Source organism: Hyla sarda, chromosome 6 (genome assembly GCF_029499605.1).
Source record: "Hyla sarda isolate aHylSar1 chromosome 6, aHylSar1.hap1, whole genome shotgun sequence".
In the NCBI taxonomy this organism is placed as follows: domain Eukaryota; kingdom Metazoa; phylum Chordata; class Amphibia; order Anura; family Hylidae; genus Hyla; species Hyla sarda.
In genome coordinates this window covers 26,904,783-26,925,294 of record NC_079194.1, presented here as the reverse complement: position 1 = coordinate 26,925,294, position 20,512 = coordinate 26,904,783, and the positions used below count along the sequence as shown (strand labels likewise).

Genomic DNA, 20,512 nt, shown 5'->3' with positions numbered 1-20,512 from the left:
AATCAAAGTCCATTGTGGGATACAAATACATATTCCAGATGAATAGGGGGGACTGATCAGAGCAATCCCAAAGGTAAGGGCCCTCACCTGCCTTTGTGCCGTCAGATCGGCGCAATGAGAATACAAGAAGCCACGGCGGCCTGTATAAGCAGAGCACCGATAACAGTGCTCCGTGTTATGTTAAACTGCGTTTGCAATCAAAAGACTGCGTGTGATAGTATAGTGAATGTAGAAAAATAGTGGGGGAAAAAAGTAAAAAATTTAATAAAGTTAATAAACAATAAAAGTACAACCCCCAACCCCCTTCTAATTTTTAAAACACAATAATGTGAACAAAAATAAACGTAAACATATTTCGTATCACTGTGTGTGAAAGAACTAAAACATAACGTAAATGAAGACCCGCACATTGAATGGCATAAAAATACACGTCCAGACTTACTGATTTTAGTCACTTCATGTATCACAAAAAAAGTGAATAAAAAGTGATCAAAAAGTCCCCTAAAACACAAAAAGTACTGATAAAAACTACAGATCAAACAAGCCCTCATACAGCCCCGTATACTGAAAATTAAAAGTGTTATAAGGGTCAGAAAAGGAAAATTTTAAAGGGGTATTCCGCTCATAGACATCTTATCCCCTGTCCTTTGGAAAACATGTCTGATTGCGGTGGCCACTGGGACCCCCTGTAATCTCTGTGCAGTACCCGTGCCGCACCCGGCATTCTAAACAATATGTTTAGAATGCTGGGTTTGGGCGGCCGGAGATGTGACATCACGCCACGCCCCCTCCAGACGTCCTGCCACACCCCTCCATTCACGTCTATGGGAGGGGGCGTGACGGACGTCACGCCCCCTCCCATAGACATGAATGGAGGGGGCGTGGTGTGACACCACGGGGGGTAGCGAGAAGCCACGTCTCCAGCTGTCCAAACCCAACATTCTAATCATACTGTTTAGAATGCCGGTTGCGGCACTGGGGATAAGATGTCTGTGGGCGGAATACCCCTTTTAAGCACACTAATTCTCTTACAAAAAGTAGAAAAATTTTAAAAGCAGTAAAATAAAACAAAGCCTATATAAACTGGGTGAAGTGTGAAAAGTATTTTTATATGTTTGTATAATATATATATATATATATATATATATATATTCGGCATTTAAACAGTGCTTGATACTGGACCAATCGGGTATTTGACATATTTATCCCATAATGTAGCTTTGTATTGACTCAGCCTCCGGTTATTGCAGTTTCGTGTATTCCGCTTCCCTCCGGCAGTGAAATAGTTATAACCCATTTGGATTTCCTGACCCTCCGGATTGTGTGTACACAGGAAGGTTTCCAGCCTGACTCACTGACTCCCTCCGCCGCCTCCATCATACTGCGGCCCTTATTTACTCTGACAGCTGCATCTGTACAAAGATCTATTGTTGCACATCTGGCCTGAAGGTGTCTGTCCTATTTCTTCACTCTTAATTCCGTCTATAGGGTTTCTGCCCCCACCCGTCAGCTAATCTTCACTATTCTACTTATCCCCCATCTTAGTCTCCTATAATCTTCTCCACATCCCTCCCTTTGCAGTTTCTTCGGTTGTGACTTCTGTCATTTACTGTCATTTCACATTCCGCTTCTAATCTTACACAGAGAATAAAAGTCAATTGAGGATCTGTGCTTTTAAAGAGGGCCCAAATTTGCCCCATTTATGTCTGCTCCGAAAGTTAGAAAATGAAATTTACACCTGCTACAGGCACATGGAGATTTGTGCTAAAATTTGGGCAATTTTATGGTCTTAAAATTAAATTTTTTCTTCAGCTTTTTATTTTTTTTTGTGTACTGTACCCAAAGATACTGCCATATAGCGTCAATGTGTAGGATGATGGAAGCAACTTTCGAAATCGCCCCCCGGTTCTCATAAAATGCATGTACAGTAATATATGTTCCCCAGGGACGTTTTAGATATTAAACTGATGACAACAGATACTACACTTGATCGTAGCCAAAAGGCTGAGAAGCGATTCAGCACTTCTGTAAGCTGGAGAGTGCTAACAAAAGTAGCTTCATCATTTGCAACTTTTTTGAGCTTGAAAACTGGAGTAAAGCAGTGGATAAATTCAAGTCATCTAGATCAGAGGTCCCCAACTCAGTACCCAGACCGCCAATAATCCAGGACTTTCATTTTTGGTGAGTAATTGAAAAAACTGGAATGTTGTTGGGACTTGAGGACTGGGTTGGGGACCTCTGATCTAGATGACTTGAGCGATCGGTCTCAGGAGTGATTGGCCTCAGAAGTGATCGGTCTCAGGAGTGATTGGCCTCAGAAGTGATCGGTCTCAGGAGTGATTGGCCTCAGAAGTGATCGGTCTCAGGAGTGATTGGCCTCAGAAGTGATTGGTCTCAGGAGTGATTGGTCTCAGGAGTGATTGGTCTCAGGAGTGACAAGTCTCAAGAGTGACTGGTCTCAAGAGTGACTGGTCTCAAGAGTGACTGGTCTCAAGAGTGATCGGTCTCAGAAGTGATCGGTCTCAGAAGTGATCAGCCTCAGGAATTACAGGTCTCAGAAGTGATCGGTCTCAGGAGTGATCGGTCTCAGGAATGATCGGTCTCAGGAATGACAGGTCTCAGGAGTGATCGGTCTCAGGAATGACAGGTCTCAGGAGTGATCGGTCTCAGGAGTGATCGGCCTCAGGAGTGATCGGCCTCAGGAGTGATCGGTCTCAGGAGTGATCGGTCTCAGGAGAGATCAGTCTCAGTAGAGATCGGTCTCAGGAGAGATCGGTCTCAGGAGTGATAGGTTTTAGGAGAGATCGGTCTCAGGAGTGATAGGTCTCAGGAGTGATTGGTCAAAGGAGTGATCGGTTTTAGGAGAGATCGGTCTCAGGAGTGATTGGTCTCAGGAGAGATCGGCTCTCAGAAGTGATCGGCTCTCAGGAGTGATCGGTCTCAAGAGTGATCAGTCTCAGGAGTGATCGGTCTCAGGAGTGATCGGTCTCAGGAGTGATCGGTCTCAGGAGTGATAGGTTTTAGGAGAGATCGGTCTCAGGAGTGATAGGTCTCAGGAGTGATTGGTCAAAGGAGTGATCGGTTTTAGGAGAGATCGGTCTCAGGAGTGATCGGCCTCAGGAGTGATCGGCCTCAGGAGTGATCAGCCTCAGGAGTGATCGGCCTCAGGAGTGATCGGCCTCAGGAGTGATCGGTCTCAGGAGTGATCGGTCTCAGGAGTGATCGGTCTCAGGAGTGATCGGTCTCAGGAGTGATCGGCCTCAGGAGTGATCGGTCTCAGGAGTGATCGGTCTCAGGAGTGAGACTGAACACTCCTGAGTGAAAGGAGCATGCGGTGGGTGCGTGGCCAGTGCTTATTCATTCATCATTGGGCTGGCAAACATTTCTAAGTTTAGCGCTTGTATATGTTAGGAGTCCTCATAGAGAATGAATGGATGGACCACACACGTGTGATGCACATTATTCATTCTAGGCACAATTTTGTCCCCTTTTTATAGGATCGGAGGGATAACAAGCTGAGATGGGAATAACCCTTTAATCCTACCAAGTACTGCAACCTTGCATCACTGGGGCCCCACATTTAACTCTGACAAAAGGTAAAGCTAAACATTCATGAAAACGCAGAGACCCAACCTACACTCACTGTCTATGACTATGTCCTGAGCTGCGGACCCGATTCTTTGGCACACGTAGGAGTTGTGTACCCCCAGAGGCAGACGCCCTGTCAGGAAAAAATATTTACTTTGGCAATAGTAGAGAAACCTAGTATTACAGCTGAGCAAAACAGACACTTGTATGATATATAGTGTTCTGCACAAAGTAAAGAGAACTCAGTTCAGCTACTTCAGGAGTCCAGGAATACGAAAAGGGAAGATTTATATATAAATCAGGGTGTGTCAACGTTAGGAACTACTGAAAATCTGCTAACACTTGAAGTGTACTTCCACTTTTAGCTCAAATTTGACATATCATGTGACACAGCAAAAGACGATCCCGAGAACACAAGGGCCACATTATAACAGCTGCATTATAACTTGGCCATACGTAGACCCTGATGGTTAAAAGGTTAAAAAATGCATACATAAGACTTATCTATATTTATAGGGTTCTGGCATATTCAGCAATAAAAAATAGAGAAATGTTCCTGTCCATAAGAGCTTACAATCTAATTGGAATGAAAGGAGTGAAAGAATTGGTAGAAGGTGATAACTGTATCCAAGGGACTGGCTCCTTGTATTGGCAACAGGAATACAGATAAAGCTGCGTGAAGCCGTCATCCAGCCTGTGTCGGAGCCAAGACAAATATAAAGCACAGAGAGATGTGACACAGGTAGGAGGCTGAGGAAGTGGAGACGTCTGTGTCCAGGTCAGGTTGTGTGCGGGCCAAGGATAATGGTAACATGTGGGGGGCAGCCATATTACCTGATCATCTTCTCTATAGAGAGATCCATGCACCAAAGGGAATAATATTCTGGAGCTGAATTATTTATTTCTAGGCATGCATAGCTCATTGTACAGGGAGGGGGAGGAGGGGAGCTGTGACCATTACCTATTGGGAATGACCTGATCCTGTGTTATCTTCATAGTGTTATCTATATACTGGTGTCCCTTTTTACTATAATCCTGCCTATTATGATAAGAAGTAGGGATCGACCAATATCGTTTTTTTAGGGCCGATACCGATAATCGGTGCAGGTTAGGGCCGATAGCCGATAACTTATACCGAAATTCCGGTATAAGTTATCGGCTATTTATCCCCCCGCGACACCGCTGCAGATCATTGATTTAAAGCGGGTGCTTTAAATCAATGAACTGCAGCGGCTTTTACGGTGCCATAGACCGCCGCCACCGCCCGCTTCTTTCCCCCTGCCTGTCCGGGGGTCCTGAGTCCTATCACCGCCACCTCCCATCCCCCCCCAAACCGCTGCACCGCGCCCCCTACCGCCGCGCTGCGTCGCACCCCCCACCGCACTGCCCCCATTGCGTCACGTCACTCATCATTGCGCACAGCGTAACGCAGGGGATGGGGGAGGCATTGGGGCCGGGGCGGTGCGGTTGGCCGGTGGGGGGGGTTCGGTCGCGGTGCAGTGGGGGCGGTATGGGGGGCGGGGCATTATCGGATTATCAGAAAGGTAATTGCCGATACCGATAATGCCCAAAATCGGCCAAACCGATAATCAGTCGATCCCTAATAAGAAGGGGACTGCTTAGAAGTTTAAAGGGGCACTCCGCTGCTCAGCGTTTGGAACAAACTGTTCCGAACACTGGAGTCGGGGGCTCGTGACGTCATGGCCCCGCACCCTCATGATGTCACGCCACGCCCCCTCAATACAAGTCTATGGGAGGGGGCGTGACGGCTGTAGACCTCCTATAGACTTGTATTGAGGGGGCGGGGCTATGACGTCACGAGCTCCCAGCGCCGGCTCCAGCATTCAGAACAGTTTGTTCCAAACGCTGAGCAGCGGAGTACCCATCTAAGCCTATTATTAGGCTTAGTGTGAGAACAGGGGTACTGTGTCCATCACCTATTGGAAATGACCTAATCCTGTGTTATGTATATAGTGTTATATATATATTAGTGTCCCTTTTTAGTCTATTATGATAAGGAAAAGACTGCTGAAAAGTTATCTCTACAAAAGAAGAAGCTTATATATACTGGTTTCAGCTTTCACTGTAATCCTGTTTGTGATGATAAGTGAGATTCTGCCGAAATGTTTTCCCTACAGAACAGGAAGTCTCTGCTTATTATTAGGCTTAGTGGCCAGAGCGAACTCTAAAACATTTCAGGATTGTCTTTTGACATAAATACCAAAATGGAAAATTTGAAAAAAAAAATCACAAACAATTCTTAAAAAGTATGTTTAACAAAAAATACAAAAAAACAATAGATATTTTTTCAATTTACACATATCTTTAAATTCTGATTTAGTATGCTGATGATGAAATAAGTTAGGAAAACCATTAAAGGCTAAGGACACCATTGAACATATTGGGGGAGATTTATACAAACCTGTGCAGAGGAAAAGTTGCCAAGTAGCCTATCACAACCAATCAGATCGCTTCTTTCATTTCTCAGAGGCCTTGTTAAAATTGAATGAAGCGATGTGATTGGTTGCTATGGGCAACTTTTCCTCTGCACAGGTTTTGATAAATCTCCCCCATTATGTTTTATTGCATTGCATGTAAAACTCGATCGTTTTGCAGTTTGGTGAAATATTCACTACATTGTTTTATGCAGGTTATTTGGCTTACAATCCATTGCAAGCTGCTGGATGCCATTTAGTGCTCTCTGCTTTCTGACGGCTCAGTCTGCAGCCCCTCTCTCTTCTGTCCTGAACCTAAGCTGAAATTTAATAAAATAAACACAAATCAAATAAGATTTGAGGCTGAATGAGCATTTAAAAAAAGGAAGGAGCAGGACTGCAGACTGATAGATCAGAAGGAATCCGCACAGCATGGAATCCAGCAGCTTGGACATGTAAGCTGCAGAAGGCTAACAGGGAATAACTACAATTATAAAGCTGTCTGATTTCTAACATTTCTGTGACTGTCTCATTCAACTAGAGGGGTTGCAGAAATATGTGCATCCGCTGCTGAAACAAACCAACTTAGATGAATGGAACAGATTTTCAGTCGCAGAAATTTAGCAACAATCCTGCTGCATGTGACTCAACCATTGAGTCATTGGGGGAGATGAAAAGTTGACCAGTTGCCCATAGCAACCAATCAGATTGCTTCTTTCATTTTTAACAAGGTCTCTGCAAAATGAAAGAAGCGATCTGATTGGTTGCTATGGGAAACTGGGAAACTTTTCCTCTGCACAGGTTTTTATAAATCTCCCTCATTGTGTGGCTTTTTTTTCAACGAGCCTTTAGAACAGGTGCTCAGACATGTAAACATGTTTTGTTCGCACCGGTTCTCACACCTGAGACCACTGTAATCGCTAACCACCCCAAGTACAGTGACCCCCCGACCTACGATGGCCCCGACATAAGATCATTTCAAGATACGATGGCCTCTCAGAGGCCATCGCATGTTGAAGGCAGCATCAACATACAATGCTTTTGTATGACGGGGCCATCGCATAAACGGCTATCCGGCAGGGCAGACTGCTTCAGCTGCTGCCGGATAGCCGTTTACGGTGCACCGTGTGCCCCGACGATCACTAACATTTCCTTGGGGCTCCGGCACGTCCTCTTCGGGGTCCCCTGTACGCCGGCGCTCTCCTTCAATGTCATCATGTCGTAGCGCACGCCGTCCCGTCATCCAATAGGAGCGGCATGCGGAGCGGCATGCGGAGCGGCTTGCGGAGCGGCGTGCGGAGCGGCGTGCGGAGCGGCGTGCGCAACGACCTGATGGTGGCAACGGAGGGCAAGAATCCCGGGCAGCAGAGATGTTCCAGAACGATGGGGACACCCCGGGGGCACGGCGACAGCGATGGAGGGCAACATCCAGGGCAGCGGTGATGGGTCCGGAGCGGCGGGTACACGTGAGTATTACCTCCTATACTTTACATTGCACGGATCCCTCAACATACGATGGTTTCAACAAACGATGGTTCATTTGGAACGGATTACAATCGTATGTTGAAGGACCACTGTACCAGGCAGCCAGGGCATACAGGTACATCCTATTTCAAGATGACTACGTTATCTTTTCGAGCCTGAGAACAGGCCATGCAACTGATACATTCCACCAATGTGAGTCCGCGTACAAGCGCTCATTCATAGGGTTTGTTTGCGTTTATAGAGGTAAACAACAAGAAAATTATGTGGTTTCAAATGACGAGAAATGCTCAACCCCAAATACAGTTGTTCATTTATACTGGGGGAGCAGATCCTGCGCTTGTAGTCCGTTGCTAGGGGCGATCCCCAGCATTAAATGCATACAATGGAGGATGCCTGCAGCGGACTACAAGTGCCACAATGGCATCCTACACCCGATGAAAAGTGTGGATGTGTAACATATAGAATAATCCATACATTTAGGTGCACTACTGTGGTAGATGTAGACAGGAACATATGATTAACCCACATTAGCCAGTATATCCTTATATGAAGAACATACCTGAGCTTGAACACCAACAGGCAAAAAATTTGATGATGCTCACCTTTTTGTATTGTGCTATCAGGCACAACACTGTCAACCGTTTTCAGCATTGTATTGCAATACCGTTGTGCATCGGTGTGGGACTTGGTAGTGTAGATGTGTGCGGGGAGTTCCAGGCAGGGAGCCCTGATAGCTGATAGCGTTTCACCAAAAGAGTTCAGACCAATGCTTCGAATTGATGAGTGCAATACTTTATTCATATAGCCAGGTGCAGTTAAGACGTGTTTCCAAAGGAATGCTCCTTTCTTCATCAGGTCAATTAACCTGATGAAGAAAGGAGTATTCCTTTGAAAAGCGGTGTCCTAACTGCACCTGGCTATATGAATAAAGTATTGCACTTATCTGCAATTTGAAGCATTGGTCTGAACTCTTTTGGTGAAACGATATCAGCCTAAGTCAGACTACAGGGGGGGGGGGGGGCGACAGGGGGGTCCCTGCCTGGAACTCTCTGTATGCATCTACACTATCTTTTATTGAAATCATGGCTTATAAAAAAAATACCACTAGGGGTCCCCATATCATCCAGAACATAATCCTGTCCGGCTGCAGCATCATCTTTGCTCCAGCTAAAGCACAGGCTGGGGCAAAGTCCAGGAAGTGAGGGTGGGGCTAGCACAGCTCTGTGCTCACTCCTGTCCTATCAGACTGCAGCATGAACACAGAGAGGAGGGGGTTACAGGCCAGCCTGCGGTGATTGGATGAAGGTACCCAGCACAACACAGCAGACTCAGGGAGGAAGTGAATGAATGGTGAGTGAGGGCGGGATCGGTGCTTGCCTCGGACACTCCCTTTCCTGAGCAGAGGATGCTAGAATGAGCAGAAAAACAGAGGGATTTGTGAGCCAAATACAGGAACTAGACAAATAAAAAGACATGTAAAGCATCTGCATAATCTAGTGAGTAACATACATAAGTATTATTTTTTTCTGTGATATGACAGGTATGCTTTAACATTTGGGATTCCTATTGCATAGGCTACTTTATTTATTTATGTTATATACCTGCTATTACCCTAAACATTTTTATGTATATGTTCTTCGTCCTGTTTAAACTAATAAAATCATGTTGTTATATGTCATTTTGGATGTGTGATTACATTTTTTGGTATTATACTCCTAATATACAGTTTAAAGCGGCAAGCACTCAAATTAAAAATGACAGTGATTTAGAAAAATGACTATTGTGCACAGTGCTGCACTATAATCATTGTTTAATAAAGGTTCGCACAACATCGGAGGTACACTTTAAATAAACTTCGAAATTAGCGGAACTTTAAAATTTTAAAATTTACATAATATTTTTTAAAAAACTTTAACTATTGGTGAGATATCTGGGGCCAGGAGACTTTTCTAGGAGTGAAATGAGTTAAAGTGTTTTGCTCAGCAGTGATTTCTTTCTTTATTCTCCGACATCGTATTGGATTTGAAATGTAAGTTAAATCCATCAAAGGGATTCTGCCTAATCTGCTCGGTACATTGTTCTTCCACAGTTGCTCATCCCAAGGAGAAAATAGTGCATCAGCTTTTTTCTAGGCTTCTTCCCGAGACGCGAGGCGGTAATGTCCCATATTACAGCTTGGCAGAGGAGATTACTTGGTGCTGCAGATGTTACAGCAGCTTCTCCATAGCAATAGAGTCACTTTCACATCAGGCAGAGACGCCGCTCAGTTTTACAGTCCGACTGGGGTTTAGTATTGCAAGAATAATTCTTAATCCCTGCTATTTGCACCTGTACAATATATTATACAAGACGCACCATATATGTATATTCACTTTTACGGCTTCGACAACTGAATCACTGCAGAAAAGCCAAGTAATGGAGGGAAAGCAAAGGCTAAGTGCATTGCCATACAAACTCTGTGGACTACAGAACAGCATTGCCATACAGGCTCTGTGAACTGACGTACAGCTCCAAACACTGCCATATAGGCTCCATGTACTTCCATATAGGTTCCATGTACTGCCATATAGGCTCCATGTACTGCCATATAGGCTCCATGTACTGCCATATAGGCTCCATGTACTGCCATATAGGCTCTATGTACTGCCATATAGGCTCTATGTACTGCCATATAGGCTCCATGTACTGACATATAGGCTCCAAACACTGCCATATAGGCTTCAAACACTGCCATATAGGCTCCATGTACTGCCATATAGGCTCCATGTACTGCCATATAGGCTCCAAACACTGCCATATAGGCTCCAAACACTGCCATATAGGCTCCATGTACTGCCATATAGGCTCCAAACACTGCCATATAGGCTCCATGTACTGCCATATAGGCTCCATGTACTGCCATATAGGCTCTATGTACTGCCATATAGGCTCCATGTACTGCCATATAGGCTCTATGTACTGCCATATAGGCTCTATGTACTGCCATATAGGCTCCATGTACTGCCATATAGGTTCCATGTACTGCCATATAGGCTCTATGTACTGCCATATAGGCTCTATGTACTGCCATATAGGCTCCATGTACTGCCATATAGGCTCTATGTACTGCCATATAGGCTCCATGTACTGCCATATAGGCTCTATGTACTGCCATATAGGCTCTATGTACTGCCATATAGGCTCCAAACACTGCCATATAGGCTCAATGCACTGCCATATAGGCTCCATGTACTGCCATATAGGCTCCAAACACTGCCATATATGCTCTATGTACTGCCATATATGCTCTATGTACTGCCATATAGGCTCCAAACACTGCCATATAGGCTCCATGTACTGCCATATAGGCTCTATGTACTGCCACATAGGCTCTATGTACTGCCATATAGGCTCCATGTACTGCCATATAGGCTCTATGTACTGCCATATAGGCTCTATGTACTGCCATATAGGCTCCAAACACTGCCATATAGGCTCAATGCACTGCCATATAGGCTCCATGTACTGCCATATAGGCTCCAAACACTGCCATATATGCTCTATGTACTGCCATATATGCTCTATGTACTGCCATATAGGCTCCAAACACTGCCATATAGGCTCCATGTACTGCCATATAGGCTCTATGTACTGCCACATAGGCTCTATGTACTGCCATATAGGCTCCAAACACTGCCATATAGGCTCCATGCACTGCCATATAGGCTCCATGTACTGCCATATAGGCTCCAAACACTGCCATATATGCTCTATGTACTGCCATATAGGCTCCAAACACTGCCATATATGCTCTATGTACTGCCATATAGGCTCTATGTACTGCCATATAGGCTCCAAACACTGCCATATAGGCTCCATGCACTGCCATATAGGCTCCAAACACTGCCATATAGGCTCCAAACACTGCCATATAGGTTCTATGTACTGCCATATAGGCTGCAAACACTGCCATATAGGCTCCATGCACTGCCATATAGGCTCCATGTACTTCCATATAGGCGCTATGTACTGCCATATAGGCTCCAAACACTGCCATATAGGCTCCATGCACTGCCATATAGGCTCCAAACACTGCCATATAGGCTCCATGCACTGCCATATAGGCTCCATGTACTGCCATATAGGCTCCAAACACTGCCATATATGCTCTATGTACTGCTATATAGGCTCCAAACACTGCCATATATGCTCTATGTACTGCCATATAGGCTCTATGTACTGCCATATAGGCTCCAAACACTGCCATATAGGCTCCATGCACTGCCATATAGGCTCCAAGTACTGCCATATAGGCTCCAAACACTGCCATATAGGCTCTATGTACTGCCATATAGGCTGCAAACACTGCCATATAGGCTCTATTTACTGCCATATAGGCTCCAAACACTGCCATATAGGCGCTATGTACTGCCATATAGGCTCCAAACACTGCCATATAGGCTCCATGCACTGCCATATAGGCTCCAAACACTGCCATATATGCTCTATGTACTGCCATATAGGCTGCAAACACTGCCATATAGGCTCCATGTACTGCCATATAGGCTCCAAACACTGCCATATAGGCTCCATGCACTGCCATATAGGCTCCATGTACTGCCATATAGGCTCCAAACACTGCCATATATGCTCTATGTACTGCCATATAGGCTGCAAACACTGCCAAATAAGCTCTGTGTACTGTAATATAGGCTCTGTGTACTGCCATATAGGCTCCGTATACAGTCATATACTCTCCATGCATTGCTGTACAACCTTGGGTGGACGACTGAACAGTCTCCATACACCGTCATACCGACTACAGGAATTTCCGTACAGTCTAAGTAAACTGCTGCACAAGCAACAACAACAAAACGTGGTCCCAAATGGCTGGAGGTGCTCAACCCCATATGCGGTTGTGCATTTATACTGGGGGAGCAGATCCTGCCCTTGTAGTCCACTGCTAGGGGCGATCCCCAGCATAAAAATGCATACAATGGAGGATGCCTGCAGCGGACTACAAGTGCCACAATAGAATCCTACACCAGATACGATATACTGGCAAATATCTCAATTTTAACATCAGTGTTGAGGGATTAGCCAATGTATTGTTTACATCTACCACAGTAGTGCACCCATATTCCTGTATTGTATTCTAATTGTTACATATCCACACCGTTTATCTGGTGTAGGATTCTATTGTGGCACTTGTAGTCCGCTGCAGGCATCCTCCTTTGTATGCATTTTTATGCTGGGGATCGCCCCTAGCAGTGGACTACAAGGGCAGGATCTGCTCCCCCAGTATAAATGCACAACCGCATTTGGGGTTGAGCACCTCCAGCCATTTGAGACCACGTTTTTTGTTGTTGTTTAAATTTTATACTTGGAGGTGTGTAAACTCCATAGTTAATGCGCCTTGAATATCTTCCAGGCAGCATTAGGGTTGCACCTGTGAGGCCATGCACCTATATCAGCCAACTTGGGTGGGGCTTGTAGCCTCCCTCCTCCCATTGCATGTGTGCTCAGTCACGCTGGAGGGTACCTGGGAGGACGCTGTGAGTCAACCTAATGCTGTCGTAATTGCTCACTGGCCCCTGTTTTGCTTATCACGCACAGGTAGGTTTAGCGTTAGGTCCCGCGCCATTTGAGAAACCTTGGCGTTGGTGTGCGGGCTCTGGTGTGTCCTTCATATAAGGATAAACTGGCGAATGTCTCAATTTGACCATCAGTGTTGAGGGATAGCCAAGGTCATTGTATACATCTACCACAGTAGTGCACCTAAATTTCTGTATTGTATTAAACGTATACGTTTTTCCCGTATGGAACCGTATACATGTGCGTTTCCCATTGACGTCCATGGTAGAAAAAAAAAAAACGCATGTGGTTGCAGTACGGTTTTTAAACCGGAGACAAAATCGTGGTCAACCACGGTTTTGACTCTGGTTTAAAAACCGTACTGCAACCACATGGATTTTTTTTATACCATGGACGTCAATGGGAAACGCACATGTATACGGTTCCATACGGGAAAAACGTATACGTTTTTACTTTGCACATGCGCATTTGAATCCTAAAGTCCCCACCCAAGACCCCTCCCATTGAAAATGGCCAAAATTTCAAAAACTTATGGGTTTTTTTTCTATAAAAACTGACGGAACTGTATGCACTTTTAAAAACAGTATACTGTTTAAAAATGCATACGGTTTACTTTTTTCCATACTGTTCCATCTGTTTTTTTTTGCCATACGGTTTTCTTTAGAAAAACGGATTGAAAACAGTATGGCAAAAACGTAGTGTGAACCCAGCCTAAGTGATCTCTGATGACACATGTCTCGGGAACCGCCCAGTTTAGAATCAAATCCCCATAGCAAACCTCTTCTACTCTGTGCAGTTCCCGAGACAAGCAGAGATGTCAGCAGAGAGCACTGTTGCCAGACAGAAAACAACAACTCAACTTCAGCAGCTGATAATTATTGAAAGGATTAAGATTTTTTTAATAGAAGTAATTTACAAATCTGTATAACTTTCTGGAGCCAGTTGATATAAAAAAAAAAAAAAAAAGTTTTTTCCTGGAATACCCCTTTAAATGGATACCTATGCCAAACTACAACTCCCAGCATGCCCGGACAGCCGAAGGCTGTCCGGGCATGCTGGGAGCTGTAGTTTTGCAACAGCTGGAGGCACCCTGGTTGGGAAACACTGCTTTAATAAAAGCCGTACAGAACGGCTGCATCTCTGGCGCGGCACCATTAGTCCTTTATTATAGAACGGGCCCTGAGGACAACAGATCCCAGCCGTAAAGGAATCCGGAACCTTATACATGAACAACCTCTTGGAAAATCCTATAAAAACCGACCATCAAACCAGTCATCCCAAAGTGTCCCACAGGGAGCGGAGTTCATTCCATCCCCCTGATGTATTACACACTGTAACAGACCCTCTGCAGCAGGGGGGCTCTCTCTAAAATGGATTTACGTCCATCTTAACCTTCCTGTCAAAAAAGAAATCTATGTATGAACATTTTCTTAAAGAGCCGACCCTAAATCACGACTGCGTTCTATCGGCGCTACCGTTCCATTAGCAGAAATACTCATCTTGGTGGTGTTTTATGGGAAATTACCGGTGTCACCGCCATCAAATCCGGTGTGAAAGCAAACTCGGCTCTGCTACATCTGTATGGTTCATTGTTATGTGCCAATACAGATGAAGCAGAGCTCAGTCTGTCAGAATGTATTAGGTTAAGGGTGAACCTATTAGATGATCTTTATAAACAATACAGCCCTAATTTCAGATCAGCTCTGCTACATCTGTATCAGTCACCGGTATAGCAAGATATTTCGGGTGCGGTTACGCAGATCATTGGGATCATTCTTGACCATCTTAAAAGACGCTATGGTCCCCGTACACATTCAATGGCTGTGGACCCAATGGGGGAGATTTATCAAAACCTGTGTAGGGGGAAGAGCGGTGCAGTTGCCCATAGCAACCAATCAGATCGCTTCTTTCATTTTTCACAGGCCTTTTTAAAAATGAAAAGGAGCGATCTGATTGGTTGCTATGGGCAACTGCATCACTCTTCCACCTACTCAGGTTTTGATAAATCTCCACAGCCATTGAATGTGTACATGCAGTTGCCCATAGCAACCAATCAGGGTGCTTCTTTCATTTTTAAAAAGGCTTTTTCAAAAATGAAAGAAGCGATCTGATTGGTTGCTATGGGCAACTGCACCACTCTTCCCCTACACAGGTTTTGACTTTTTGGCTGACTGTTTTCTCTCCTGTCCTCTTCATACATTCACACATGCTCGGTTCAGCTGAGCAAGCATGTGTTCTAAATGGGAAAAGGGAAGTAAGCTGTTGCCAGACACTTCCGGAGATAGGTTATTTAACCTAAGAACAAAAGGACCAGCCATTGAAATTCAACATGTCCGATCCCAATACACATAACATAGTTGGATTGAACTAGGGATGTCCGGATATCGGCCGCTTACCACAATTCATAAAATAGTTTTTCAGATTCAGAGGATATCAACTATCGGTATGTTTTCTGCTGTTAAATAAAAAAAGATTTTTAAAGTGTACCTGTCGTCAAAAATGTTTTTCATATAATGTAGATAATAACATTATATGTATATTTGTAGTATATTGGCTAAAAACAAGCAGGGCTCTGTACACTGAGGAAAGGCAGGGGGCTCTGTACACTGAGGACAAGCAGGGCTCTGTACACTGAGGAGAAGCAGGGCTCTGTACACTGAGGACAATCGGGGCTTTGTACACTGGGGACAAGCAGGGCTCTGTACACTGGGGACAGGCGGGGCTCTGTACACTGAGGAGAAGCAGGGCTCTGTACACTGAGGACAATCGGGGCTTTGTACACTGGGGACAAGCAGGGCTCTGTACACTGAGGACAAGCGGGGCTCTGTGCTCTGAGGACAAGCGGGGCTCTGTACACTGTGGACAAGCAGGGCTCTGTACACTGAGGACAAGCAGGGCTCTGTGCTCTGAGGACAAGCGGGGCTCTGTACACTGAGGACAAGCCGGGCTCTGTACACTGAGGACAAGGAGGGCTCTGTACACTGAGGACAAGCCGGGCTCTGTACACTGAGGACAAGCGGGGCTCTGTACACTGAGGACAAGGAGGGCTCTGTACACTGAGGACAAGCGGGGCTCTGTACACTGAGGACAAGCGGGGGTCTGTACACTGAGGACAAGCGGGGCTCTGTACACTGAGGACAAGGAGGGCTCTGTACACTGAGGACAAGCGGGGCTCTGTACACTGAGGACAAGCAGGGCTCTGTACACTGAGGACAAGGAGGGCTCTGTACACTGAGGACAAGCGGGGCTCTGTACACTGAGGACAAGCGGGGCTCTGTACACTGAGGACAAGGAGGGCTCTGTATACTAAGGACAAGCGGGGCTCTGTACACTGAGGACAAGCAGGGCTCTGTACACTGAGGACAAGGAGGGCTCTGTACACTGAGGACAAGCGGGGCTCTGTACACTGAGGTCAAGCAGGGCTCTGTACACTGAGGACAAGCAGGGCTCTGTACACTGAGTACACATTCAATAGCTGTGGACCCAATGGGGGAGATTTATCAAAACCTGTGTAGGGGGAAGAGCGGTGCAGTTGCCCATAGCAACCAATCAGATTGCTTCTTTCATTTTTCACAGGCCTTTTTAAAAATGAAAGGAGCGATCTGATTGGTTGCTATGGGCAACTGCATCACTCTTCCACCTACTCAGGTTTTGATAAATCTCCACAGCCATTGAATGTGTACATGCAGTTGCCCATAGCAACCAATCAGGGTGCTTCTTTCATTTTTAAAAAGGCTTTTTCAAAAATGAAAGAAGCGATCTGATTGGTTGCTATGGGCAACTGCACCACTCTTCCCCTACACAGGTTTTGACTTTTTGGCTGACTGTTTTCTCTCCTGTCCTCTTCATACATTCACACATGCTCGGTTCAGCTGAGCAAGCATGTGTTCTAAATGGGAAAAGGGAAGTAAGCTGTTGCCAGACACTTCCGGAGATAGGTTATTTAACCTAAGAACAAAAGGACCAGCCATTGAAATTCAACATGTCCGATCCCAAAACACATAACATAGTTGGATTGAACTAGGGATGTCCGGATATCGGCCGCTTACCACAATTGATAAAATAGTTTTTCAGATTCAGAGGATATCAACTATCGGTATGTTTTCTGCTGTTAAATAAAAAAAGATTTTTAAAGTGTACCTGTCGTCAAAAATGTTTTTCATATAATGTAGATAATAACATTATATGTATATTTGTAGTATATTGGCTAAAAACAAGCAGGGCTCTGTACACTGAGGAAAGGCAGGGGGCTCTGTACACTGAGGACAAGCAGGGCTCTGTACACTGAGGAGAAGCAGGGCTCTGTACACTGAGGACAATCGGGGCTTTGTACACTGGGGACAAGCAGGGCTCTGTACACTGGGGACAGGCGGGGCTCTGTACACTGAGGAGAAGCAGGGCTCTGTACACTGAGGACAATCGGGGCTTTGTACACTGGGGACAAGCAGGGCTCTGTACACTGAGGACAAGCGGGGCTCTGTGCTCTGAGGACAAGCGGGGCTCTGTACACTGTGGACAAGCAGGGCTCTGTACACTGAGGACAAGCAGGGCTCTGTGCTCTGAGGACAAGCGGGGCTCTGTACACTGAGGACAAGCCGGGCTCTGTACACTGAGGACAAGGAGGGCTCTGTACACTGAGGACAAGCCGGGCTCTGTACACTGAGGACAAGCGGGGCTCTGTACACTGAGGACAAGGAGGGCTCTGTACACTGAGGACAAGCGGGGCTCTGTACACTGAGGACAAGCGGGGGTCTGTACACTGAGGACAAGCGGGGCTCTGTACACTGAGGACAAGGAGGGCTCTGTACACTGAGGACAAGCGGGGCTCTGTAGACTGAGGACAAGCAGGGCTCTGTACACTGAGGACAAGGAGGGCTCTGTACACTGAGGACAAGCGGGGCTCTGTACACTGAGGACAAGGAGGGCTCTGTATACTAAGGACAAGCGGGGCTCTGTACACTGAGGACAAGCAGGGCTCTGTACACTGAGGACAAGGAGGGCTCTGTACACTGAGGACAAGCGGGGCTCTGTACAGTGAGGTCAAGCAGGGCTCTGTACACTGAGGACAAGCAGGGCTCTGTACACTGAGTACACATTCAATAGCTGTGGACCCAATGGGGGAGATTTATCAAAACCTGTGTAGGGGGAAGAGCGGTGCAGTTGCCCATAGCAACCAATCAGATTGCTTCTTTCATTTTTCACAGGCCTTTTTAAAAATGAAAGGAGCGATCTGATTGGTTGCTATGGGCAACTGCATCACTCTTCCACCTACTCAGGTTTTGATAAATCTCCACAGCCATTGAATGTGTACATGCAGTTGCCCATAGCAACCAATCAGGGTGCTTCTTTCATTTTTAAAAAGGCTTTTTCAAAAATGAAAGAAGCGATCTGATTGGTTGCTATGGGCAACTGCACCACTCTTCCCCTACACAGGTTTTGACTTTTTGGCTGACTGTTTTCTCTCCTGTCCTCTTCATACATTCACACATGCTCGGTTCAGCTGAGCAAGCATGTGTTCTAAATGGGAAAAGGGAAGTAAGCTGTTGCCAGACACTTCCGGAGATAGGTTATTTAACCTAAGAACAAAAGGACCAGCCATTGAAATTCAACATGTCCGATCCCAATACACATAACATAGTTGGATTGAACTAGGGATGTCCGGATATCGGCCGCTTACCACAATTGATAAAATAGTTTTTCAGATTCAGAGGATATCAACTATCGGTATGTTTTCTGCTGTTAAATAAAAAAAGATTTTTAAAGTGTACCTGTCGTCAAAAATGTTTTTCATATAATGTAGATAATAACATTATATGTATATTGGCTAAAAACAAGCAGGGCTCTGTACACTGAGGACAAGCGGGGCTCTGTACACTGAGGTCAAGCAGGGCTCTGTACACTCAGGACAAGCAGGGCTCTGTACACTGAGGACAAGCAGGGCTCTGTACACTGAGGTCAAGCAGGGCTCTGTACACTGAGGACAAGCGGGGCTCTGTACACTGAGGAAAAGCAGGGCTCTGTACACTGAGGACAAGGAGGGCTCTGTACACTGAGGACAAGCGGGGCTCTGTACACTGAGGACAAGCGGGGCTCTATACACTGAGGACAAGGAGGGCTCTGTACACTGAGGACAAGCAGGGCTCTGTACACTGAGGACAATGAGGGCTCTGTACACTGAGGACAAGGAGGGCTCTGTACACTGAGGACAAGCCGGGCTCTGTACACTGAGGACAAGCGGGGCTCTGTACACTGAGGACAAGGAGGGCTCTGTACACTGAGGACAAGCGGGGCTCTGTACACTGAGGACAAGCGGGGGTCTGTACACTGAGGACAAGCGGGGCTCTGTACACTGAGGACAAGGAGGGCTCTGTATACTAAGGACAAGCGGGGCTCTGTACACTGAGGACAAGCAGGGCTCTGTACACTGAGGACAAGGAGGGCTCTGTACACTGAGGACAAGCGGGGCTCTGTACACTGAGGACAAGCAGGGCTCTGTACACTGAGGACAAGGAGGGCTCTGTATACTAAGGACAAGCGGGGCTCTGTACACTGAGGACAAGCAGGGCTCTGTACACTGAGGACAAGCAGGGCTCTGTACACTGAGGACAAGGAGGGCTCTGTACACTGAGGACAAGCGGGGCTCTGTACACTGAGGTCAAGCAGGGCTCTGTACACTGAGGACAAGCAGGGCTCTGTACACTGAGGACAAGCAAGGCTCTGTACACTGAGGTCAAGCAGGGCTCTGTACACTGAGGACAAGCGGGACTCTGTACACTGAGGAAAAGCAGGGCTCTGTACACTGAGGACAAGGAGGGCTCTGTACACTGAGGACAAGCGGGGCTCTGTACACTGAGGACAAGCGGGGCTCTATACACTGAGGACAAGGAGGGCTCTGTACACTGAGCACAAGCAGGGCTCTGTACACTGAGGACAAGGAGGGCTCTGTACACTGAGGACAAGGAGGGCTCTGTACACTGAGGACAAGCCGGGCTCTGTACACTGAGGACAAGCGGGGCTCTGTACACTGAGGACAAGGAGGGCTCTGTACACTGAGGACAAGCGGGGCTCTGTACACTGAGGACAAGCGGGGGTCTGTACACTGAGGACAAGCGGGGCTCTGTACACTGAGGACAAGGAGGGCTCTGTATACTAAGGACAAGCGGGGCTCTGTACACTGAGGACAAGCAGGGCTCTGTACACTGAGGACAAGGAGGGCTCTGTACACTGAGGACAAGCGGGGCTCTGTACACTGAGGACAAGCAGGGCTCTGTACACTGAGGACAAGGAGGGCTCTGTATACTAAGGACAAGCGGGGCTCTGTACACTGAGGACAAGCAGGGCTCTGTACACTGAGGACAAGCAGGGCTCTGTACACTGAGGACAAGGAGGGCTCTGTACACTGAGGACAAGCGGAGCTCTGTACACTGAGG

At 46.3% G+C, this 20,512-nt stretch overlaps 1 protein-coding gene and 1 non-coding gene across 6 annotated transcripts in view; both read right to left on the bottom strand.

Moving 5' to 3' along the window:
• The window catches only part of VAV3 (vav guanine nucleotide exchange factor 3), a 266,286-nt gene that overhangs the window by 206,030 nt on the left and 39,744 nt on the right, over positions 1–20,512 (bottom strand). The window lies entirely within an intron of this gene.
• LOC130278067 (U2 spliceosomal RNA) lies at positions 1,824–2,016 on the bottom strand. Its single transcript, XR_008845740.1, has one exon. It is a non-coding gene; the product is annotated as a U2 spliceosomal RNA (small nuclear RNA).